This window comes from Heterocephalus glaber, unplaced genomic scaffold (assembly GCF_053883595.1).
Source record: "Heterocephalus glaber isolate CG9 unplaced genomic scaffold, H.glaber_assembly_v1.0 deba00001457, whole genome shotgun sequence".
NCBI lineage: Eukaryota > Metazoa > Chordata > Mammalia > Rodentia > Bathyergidae > Heterocephalus > Heterocephalus glaber.
In genome coordinates this window covers 30142140-30152470 of record NW_028258305.1, presented here as the reverse complement: position 1 = coordinate 30152470, position 10331 = coordinate 30142140, and positions in this window count along the sequence as shown.

The following is a 10331-nucleotide window of genomic DNA, read 5'->3' as shown; positions in this document are numbered from 1 at the left end:
CACTGTCTGCTATGGATAGGTCAGAAATGGGCCAGGAACTTTATGTATAAGATTTTATTTCATCCTCACAATTTACAGAATTATCTCCAGTTTTCTGGTGTTGAATCCACAATACAGAAAGAATCAGTAGTTTCACCCAAGAGTATGGTTGCGTGTGGTGGAATTTCAGCGCAAACTCAGATGTGCCTGAGTCCAAATCCAGTGAGAGAGCACCCGGCTCTGACCGGGTAGGAACACTCACTCGACAGAAACTCCTGGTACCTCACTTTCTCCATTAAAATGCTGGAAGGAACTCAAGGAGCCTTCTTTCAGCAAAAGGCTCACAGTATCCACGAGACAAAAGACTCACAGTGTCTCACGTTACTCCACACAACGGAGACCTTTTTTGTGGTGTTCTGAACACAATTTAATAGGAATATCAAAGGGAAAGAAGTTGACCAGGACAGGTGGATCTGAAAATGCAAGGGTCTACGGAAGGGTAACTAGCTGGTTAGAAAAAAAGGCAAGATGGGAAATAGGAGAGAGAGCCTAGTAACTTTTTTAAAAAAAAAAAAAAAAAAACAGGGTCTTGGGCCGGAGACTTAGCTCAGTGGCACCATGCCTGCCTCAAAAGCGCAAGGTACTGAGTTCAATCCCCAGTACCAAAAATAAATAAATAAATAAATAAATAAATAATAAATAAATAAAGACAGGGTCTTGCTGTATAGTTCAGGCTGGCCTTGAACTCATTATGTCTAGGCTGGCCTCAAAGTTGTGGCAATCCTGCTGCCTCAGTACAGGCCTGTACCACCACGCCCGGCAGTAGCTATCTTTGAATATTTAAAAAGCTATAATGTAGATAAAGAAATGGATTCCATTCATTCACTAATCCACTCATCCAACAAACGTTTCTCACACACTAACCACAGGCCGGAAGGACCCTGAGCTGGGTGCTGGGAAAGTAGGTGAAAGGCGCCTGGACGGAGAAAGGCAGACCTCAAACATCATTGCAAGTGTACTGATCTAGAGTCCTGAGGTTACAAAATGAGTCTTTCTGGGTAGAAATATTGAGAGGCGGAAGTAAAGAGGAGGCAGAGAGCAGGAAAAAGTAAGAAAAATTGTCCTGCCCTCCCAACATTGAATGAGGCAGGTGTCCTGCGCAAGCGAGTCGCTGGCACTGGGAGGGTTTGTTGACCATCACCTGCCAGAACATTTCACAAGAGATTCCCCCATGGGGTCGGCGGTAAGCTGACGCCCTCGGGTTCTGCTGTGCTAGTTCTGATCCTGAAGCCCAGCAGTCTCAGATCCTGCCTTCAACAGAGTGAAGAAGAACTTCCTGACAGAAGAGCTTTTTCAACAGCTATTCAGCCCTTGCAGTGGGCCACCTTCTCACACAGTTCAACAGAGCTGCTCAGTCTGAAGAAAAAGAAGGCAAAGGCATCAACAAAACCCCGCCTAGTGGCATCCACTGACGTTCCGCTTATGAAGAACCCCTCCAACCTACTGCTGTTGAAAATTTGGAGGGGGGAAAACTACTGGGTAAAACTATAGCATGCAGGATGTAGAGTTAGCTGTGTCATTTGGCAACAATTTTTGTATAGAATGTTTTTAGGAACCCAGTCTATAACTGCCCTGCACCATAAATTCAGTTAACCACCCTTATTTGTCTTATCTCCTCAGCCTTAAGCTTAAAAACTGTTGCTGTGCATCAACTATTCAGTCTGGTAGACAAAGAGGAAGCTCTCATTTTCTATGATAAAATCTCCATTTTCTGTTTTCATGCTCAGCAAATAGCTGTAAGCCTGGGAGATTTAGCAATTTATTACTCATGCCAATTTTGGAAACACGATTTTGAATCAGGCCAGGGATGCTGAAAAAAAAAAAAATCACTGTACAAACCTAGCAACCCAGTATGGAAAACTCGGGAGAGAAAAAATACATACACCCTTGACCAAATTATTCAAGTTGGCAACGTTTCACCTCACAGATCAATTGCTCACTTAATCATAATGTCTTACAGCCACATGGCATTTCAGGCAGGGCTTACCTTGCAGGTTTGTTATCTCTTGACCCTCTCTGCAGCCTGCTGCAGCTGCAATGGCTGGTGTTAACACAGAGCAGGCATCGGACTATGAGCCAGGAGCAGAGCGCTCGCCTCCAGCCACTTCCATGATTGATGTTCTTGGGCATCTTCACTTCAACTCTGAACACAGTTTTCTCTCCTGTTTAAGGGAGCTAAAACACCCAGAGCTGGATAAAGCTCGCCACACTTCAGCTTTAGACTTACCACTCCGCAGGCTATGAAACTAATTTTGAATTCACAGTTCAGTGTCCTTTTCCGTAAAAAGGGTTCCTCAAATTTGAATAAGCTTCAGGTCCCAGAAAACTTGTATCAGTCTTCCAGTGATACCTGCTCATCTTAATTCCAGGAAGCCAACATGTGACAGGCATCTCTACATGAGTGCCCGTGTTAATCACTATGCATCCTGTGCGTGGGCAGACATTGTCAGTGCCCCTCCTGGGGCCCTGTGGAGGGCTTACAGGTGGCTTTCTCCAGAAAATCACCATAGGTTGTACAGGAGCACCTCATCCTGGAGTTTACACCATTCCCATCTAATGAAGCCAACCAGGACCCAGTTGATGGGGAGTGGTCCGCTGTCCCAAAGGCTGCACCCCTGCCTGGAGGTAGGACGGGCCGGTGGTACAATTCAGGCTAGATCCAAGCTAGACCCCAGCTGGGAACACAGCATTGCTCAGCCCCTTCTCCTGTCCCAGCCTGTGTCACTCACCCCTTTCTTCCTCCTCCTCCTCCTCCTCTTCTTCTTCTTCTTCTTCTTCTTCTTCTTCTTCTTCTTCTTCTTCTTTTTTGGTACCAGGGATCGAACTCAGGACCTTGCGATTGCGCGGCAGGCGCCTGAACCACTAAGCTAAATCCCTGGCCCACCCACCCCTTTCTTCTACAGCACTCGCCCCCTACAATGAGCACCTGACTCTCCACCTGGGCCTCAGTTTTTAGGGCACTCAACCTACATCACAAAGTGATCAGAAGAATGCCATTTACTTCCTGTGTCAAAACCTGTCTGGTGCACTTTCAAGCACAGTCAAGAGCCTTGAGCTCCCAAGACCCACTGCCGAGGTAGGCCTCACCGAACGTGTAAGCTTAACTCACGGCCAGCAACTACTTTGAGATCCATCCTGTGCCCCACACAAGGTCTACAGATGAAGAATTATCAGTGAGGGATAGGGGAATAGCTCAATGGAAGGCTCCATGCCTGGCACGTGCTAGGCCCTGGGTTCAATACCCAGCACCACCAGAAAAATATACAAGAGTCATAAGGACCTTTGGAATAAGTTATAATTACCTATGGGAGAGTGAAAATAAAGATGTTATGTTATAAAATCCCATACTATGACCAGTCATCCTTGTGTCTTCTCAGGATCTTTTGCTTTGGATATCAAGAAAGATGCCACAGGAAGAGAAAAGAAGCTGGGTGTGGTGGCACACACCTGCAATTCCAGTAATTTGGAAGGCTGAAGCAGGAGGATTGCAAGTTCGAGCCCATCCTGGGCAACTTAGTGAGATCCTATCTCAAAATTAAAAATTAAAAAGGGCGCAGGCTGGGGATTTAGCTCAGTGGTTCTCCCACCTGCCTCGCAAGTGCAAGGTCCCGAGTTCGATCCCCGGTACCAAAAAAAGTGGGGGGGTCGGGCTTTGGGGATGTAGCTCAGTATGAAAGTGCTGGGCTCAATAACTAGTACTACCCAAAAAATGGGTGGGGGGAGAATGGACAGTCGCGTCCTATCTCTTTTGATCATTTTCCTGGCACTGTCTACCTGCAGGAGATTTATAACTAGCTTCTGGTCCTGGTGAATAGAAGAGGAATACAGGCTCTCCAGTGTTGCCTGTCATTTTTAAAAGATACAGAATTTAGGAGTAAAGTGAATGAGATCCCTTTTCTGTCTCATCTCTGACTCTGATTATGGCTTTAAATGAATTAATCATCACCTTTTAGCACTCCCAAGTGAGGCCTGGAGATTTACTTTCACATCTCACAAAAAGCAAAGACTTTCTGAGAAGGATCATTATAAGGGCAAGACTACCATGCACAGGAGAGATATCATTCTTCAGTCATCTAAAAGGACACACAAGAAAGTGTCTTTCCACACCCTAAAGCTTCTCATGAAAGAGAACAAAATACAGAGCAGAAAGAAAATATGCGTTACCTAAATAAATGACAGCTCCTCGAAAACCCTTGCTTTGAGGGATCTAGAGATAGCTATTCCACTGTCTCTTTCCAGAAGAGGGTCAGGTAAGGGCTTTTCAGACCCAAATCACGAGGGCCATTCAGGAGAAAAAAGAGCAAGTGGGTTTGATGAGAAGAGGTGGAAACATCTCAGAATCCAGGTATAAGTGGCTGCATGGGAGACTGGGAACCAAAGCAGCAGGAGCCCTGCAGTTTGCCACATAAGGTTCTCAGGCCCAGTGTGGACCTGAGCAGAGCCACAGATATCTTTATGCGGAGCACTGATTTTCTGATCCAGAGCTTCTTGGCCCTAATCCTAGAAGCTAGGAAGTCCTGAACTTGGGTGGAGAGAAAGTAGGACTAACTGAACTTGACCCTGGACAAGTTACTTGACCTCCATTTCCTCATCTGTACATCCTTTACTTCTTCTAGGCTGGAATCAGATTTAGTCTGAGGTAGTTCACATGAAACTGCTCTTATATGAACTGCAAAGTAAAAATGTAAATGTAAGACAATGGTATCTATGGTAGATAGGTTGTGAGGGGAAAGCTCTTCAGAACAGGAAGAAAGGAGCTCCAAGCTCTGTGGGCTCATTTTGCCTGGTCCTTGAGCCAATGAAGGACCAGGCTCATGAGGCATAGAGAGCCTTCTCTTGAGGGGGAGCTGAAGAATCCCACTCCCAGCATCAGGTGTTCCAGTAAGAACGGACCTGTGTCTACAGGAGCCTGGGGCTGTAGTCTCCCTACCCTAAACCACTGCACATGGGCCAGCTCTCTTACTGTTCTGCAAGGACTCCTGGTTCTGATTCCCTCTCCAGCCCCCTGCTGGGACCTAGGCCCATCCATGAATCCTAGTACCATTGACTATAGTCCTCTCTGTTCCAATCCTTTACCCAAGGTAGACAGGCCCTTGAATAAACATGTGGAATATAAACATAGCACCCACACTCTCCTTAGAAATCCTGTGTCCTGTCTACTTAGCACACAGGCCATTGCCCACAGACCAGTCTAGCCGGGATCAGGTTCACCTCTACTTTAGCTTAGTGGTTTGGACCATGATTCCCCCTCCTGCAGAGCAGAGGATCTGTAGCCATTCCCCTCTAGCTATCTCATCCCCGCCCCCCCCAATTCAACATAATCTGCAATTAACTCCCTCCTCCCATTAGGAGCCCCTTGTACTGATAATGACAGTTTTAAATACCATTCTCTAAAAACATTAGCAAAGACAGGAAAGGCATAAGATGAAAACCTCAAAAGAAATACGAAACATGTACTTCTAAAATTTTCATCCTTCAAGGGAAGAATTAAAGATAATTAAAGTATTAATGAAAGTGTAGGTAGATAACAATTGTATTTGCATATTAAAAAGGAAAGGAATCAAGGGATGGGTGGAGGGAGAAGGGACGAGAGGGAAAGGGGATGAAAAAAGGAATGAAGATGTGCTATGTACATGGACCAGTGCCTCATAAGGTATGTCAACATTCTGCACTATACCGAGTACTAATGAATGACAATAATTATAATTTTAAAATTATAAATTCATGTATTGCTCCTGAAAAGAAAACCATCTGTCTACTTGAAAAACTCAGCTGATAGAAATAATAGTTTGCAGAACCCTGAATCCATGTAAAATCAATATACATTGTGAGTACTGCCCAGATCATTGGTGTTTGATAGTGTTCAAACACTGCAGATGGATTGGTCTGACGGTTAATTTTATGTGTCGACTTAATTGGACTACAGAGAGAGTCTAGTCTTTACAATGAGAGGTTTCTGGAGAGGATTAACATTTAAGCTGATAGACTGGGTAAAGCAAATGCACCTCCCAAATGTGGTTGGGCCCCATCCAATCAGTGAAGGACTGACGAGAAACAAGGGCTGACCCTCCCATAAGCAAGAGAGCTCCTGCTGACTGCTTTCCAGTGGAGACATGAAACGTGGGTTCTTATATTTCAAACCTACTGGCCTTTAGAGTGGAAATTCACCATCTGCTCTCCTAGTTCTCCCAGGTCATCAGTTTGTTGAATCACCCTGCAAATCTTAGCACTTGTCGGCCACCATAATCACGTGAGCTTATTCCTTTAACTCTTTACACACACACACACACACACACACACACACACACACACATTGGTTTTATTTGTCTGGAGAACCATGACTAATACACTAGTTTGTCTTCAAATGAGCACAGAGCAGATATTAAGGTATTAAGGTACTAGACCAAACAGAGTGAGATAATTTTGTTGCTCGCCTAATAGTTTGCAAATACGTCATGCAATGATTGTTTCTCTGCTGGGCCAGGCCAGGGTGAACTGTGAGTGGCTGAGTAAAAGCGGAATGTCCTTTGGCATAAAAATGTTGTACCCAGAAAGAAGAGTTACCCTCAGGCCCCATCCGGGATACCCTTGCCAAACTAGGCTAATCGTAAACCGAGTGGCAATTGTGAGAAGCAGCTTCAGAGGTTTGGATTGGAGACTTGGGAAGCCACAGGGAAAGACAAAAGTGGGGACAGAGATGGGAAATTGTCCTGGAGCAGCTTTATCTTTGGCCCCTGTGGCCTTGTATGGCCAGGAAGTGATCCATTTAGGCATCAGATGGGTGCATATGTTTCTCTTCCTCCAACAGCCTGTGCAAAAAGACCAGGACCCAGGTGTGGTGGAAATGGGATGTTCTGGATTTTGATGCTGGTTTACCTGCTGATCAGAAAGCAGGTAGAAATGCAATGGTGTTGTATACCTACAATGTACCAATAAAAGAATTTAATACAAAAAAAATTTTTTTTAATTAAAAGATTAAAAAAAAAGAAAGCAGATAAGGACCTTCTTCTCCAATCACAACTCCATTTATTGATCTCTAGCCACCCTTCTTGTAGTATTCAAAAGAGCACAGCTCAAAACTTAGAACACCTAAGCTTCCAGAACACATATTCACACTTTGTTTTTGATCACAGTTATGCTTCTACTTAACATTCATCTTTTGCTTCCCATTTGTTAAACTTCAATTACCATCGTTAGTTATTGTGACAAACAGTGACTGGCTCAGCCTGACTCTTGACATGAGCTCAGACTACCTTCAGGCATCCAGACTGCCAGCCTGTTTAGCCACTCCTCAGCTTTCCTGGCTCTGGAATAATCCCTACCCTCCAAATGCCTGAAAATTACCTCCTTATCCTGAAGAATCAGCTGCCCTGCCACTAGCCTGCCTCCTCCAGCTAACCACCTCATGGGGCCACTCCAGTAGCCTTAGCACCTGTGTAACAAGTATGTGAACGTCTCCAAGCAGAGAGGATAGTGGTCATGTCTTATCGGCCTCTCTATTTCTAGTGCCCAGCACTGGACATGCCCATAAAAATGTACTTGACCAATATTTGTTGAATAAACTTGGATTGACATTGGCTGGCACTCTAGAGTAACAAGTCATTGTCATGTTCTTGGCTGATCCGTGTAACATGTGAGGAGAAAAATGAAAAGCGAATATTAATCCTAGAACTTTGGATATGCAAAATATGTCAGGAGAGTCAAATTTGTGTCCTTAATTTGTAGCCCCACTTAGACCTAGGATAACATTCTGTGGATCTTATTCATTAGTGGTTGTAAGAGAATTAGGTATTGTGGTTCATCAAATAACAAACCACCCTGAAAGAAAACAGGAGAGTTGATTCCTGTCCTGGCTCATCTATTTACCACCTCCTATAGAGTCTCCACTCCTTATGCTTTTTAAAAGTTTTCTTTTTAAAAATGTTGGATAAAAGCCAGGCCTGGTGGCATACGCCTGGAATCCCAGCATTCAGGGGTTGAGGTAGGAGGATTGCAAATTCAAGGCTAGCCTGGACAGTGAATTTAATTAAATTAAATTAAGTGAATTTAACTTAAGAATTTAAGAGTTAATTAAGAATTAAATTAAGTGAATTTAACTCTACAGTGAATTTAAGGACTACATAGCAAGACCCTGTCTCAAATACATACATAAAAATAAAATAAAATGCTGGACAAACTGGAAATGTAAGGTATCATTAGGCATAGAAGGTCAATTTCCCAAAAACGAACTCAAATATATTTAACACCAAAATGTACAAAGCAAAACTTAGTCGTATCCTCCCCACCCCGCACCCCTGCACCAGGGATTGAACTCAGGACCTTGTGCTTGCCAGGCAGGCATGGCATGGCTGAGCTATATCCTCAGCCCCAAAACTTAGTTTTCTTTGTGATGTTTCAGAAGGCACTTGAGCAAGTGCTTCAGGATCATCATGATAAGCATCATTTACCATCACACCATAAGTTTGTGCAAAGACCAGTTAATAGAACATTTCATTTAATTGGATGGTGCATAAACCAGCTTTTAAATAATGGTTTTTTGGTGTTTTGTTGTTTGTTTTTTTTTGATACAGGGGATCAAACTCAGGTCCTTTCGCTTGCTCAGCAGGCGGCAAAACCACTGAGCTAAATCCCCTGCTTAAATAATGTTTTAAAATTTTTTTCTGTGCTGAAGATTGAATATGCTAGGCAATCTCTTTGTGTCATTTTTGACTTGGCACATTAGGGAATAACCTGAGAAGGTTACTACCAAGCCAGCTTTGAGATTTTGTAAAATGGATACCTACAGCTAGAAAAGTTTGTCCGAGCTCTGTTGGCTTAATCACTGTTTACTGGTCCCCAGAAGATTTGGAGGGATGATGTTAGACATCACGATGTGTGGTGAGTGATTCACACCCAAATCATTGTTTTCAAACCAGAGAACCAAACATTTGGACAATAAGTCTTGTAAGATCCCTAGGAGGTTGGCCAGTCTTGGGAATTGGTCTCTTAAAGAGAATTTTAAAGGCTTTCATTGACTGCCAGCCTGAAAATTCCTGTTGACCACAGTGTCGTAGAAACTGCATTCTAGGAAAAACATCAGTGCTCCTCCAGACTGTCTGGAAACCATATATTGTTGTCTGGGACTGAACAAAAGAGGTAAGACGAATTACTTGGACTAGTTCACCATAGGGAGATCCTATTTGTTATTCTGTTCTTAGGTGGGAACAGAAAGAAAAGGTTTTTGGAAGGTTGTTTTTGGTGTGAGGACTGTGCATTACAGTCTCTAAAGAAATAAATCTGGTTTTGATAGAGTAAGAAGAACAAAAAAGGGGCGGGGGATTTAGCTCAGTGGCACCACACCTGCCTTGCAAGTGCAAGGTCCTGAGTTATTATATCCCGGGTACCAAAAAACAAAAAGGACCAAAAAGTGATTAAATGAGTTTATCTAAGCCATGAAAAGGCTAGAGATAAGACCAAGAAATCAAAAATCATGGTAGAAGGAGAAGCTGCTGGAGGGAATTTGGGAGAGAAGATGACTCCTATGAGATGTTGTGGGGAGCGTTGTAAAAACTTCCTGGTTTTTGACCAGGGCACAAAAGCACGGTCCGTGGTCCAACAGGTGACCTGTGTGAGAGAGTCAGAGTGAAAGGGAAGGAGGCCACAGGGAGAGCACGTGCCTTTGCACTATCACTGAAAAGACGTACCCTCTCTAGGACCTTGATTCTCCAGTGGGCTCCGTAGAGCAGTAGCTTGGCCAAACCCAGAGCCTGTTGAAATGCAGAACCTCGCCCCCACCCCATCTACTGAATCTAAATCTGCATTTTAGCAGGATTTGCAGGGAATTAGATGAACAGTAAATAGAGCTTAGCTTTTCTCTAGGAAACTGTGACCTGGTCTCCTTCTCTTTGTTTTCCTTTTCTATTTCATTTTCCTCATCTTCTTTCTCAAATTCCCAAAAGGATCATGTATGAAAATCAACATGTTGGGTGCATACATCTCTACTTGGTTCTATTTAAAGCACAAGCCAGTCTCAAGTCATAAACATCTGAACAAAACTGTTGTATTGGGGCCCAGAAAGGCAGCAGGCAAAAACTCTCCCCCATAAGATCTATATTTGTGTCATTTATTTATACAGAGGTTTAAATGTACAGAATGGTTGGGGAGGGGGTAACATGCTAAGAAAGAAACACAATTCCTGGCCTATGAAAAATATTTTCCTTTTTTCTTTCATAACCCTAGGGAATAGCCAGGGTGGGGAAGGAATTATGAAATCTTTGGACCAAAATATGTGTAATGAATAGAAGGAAGCCATG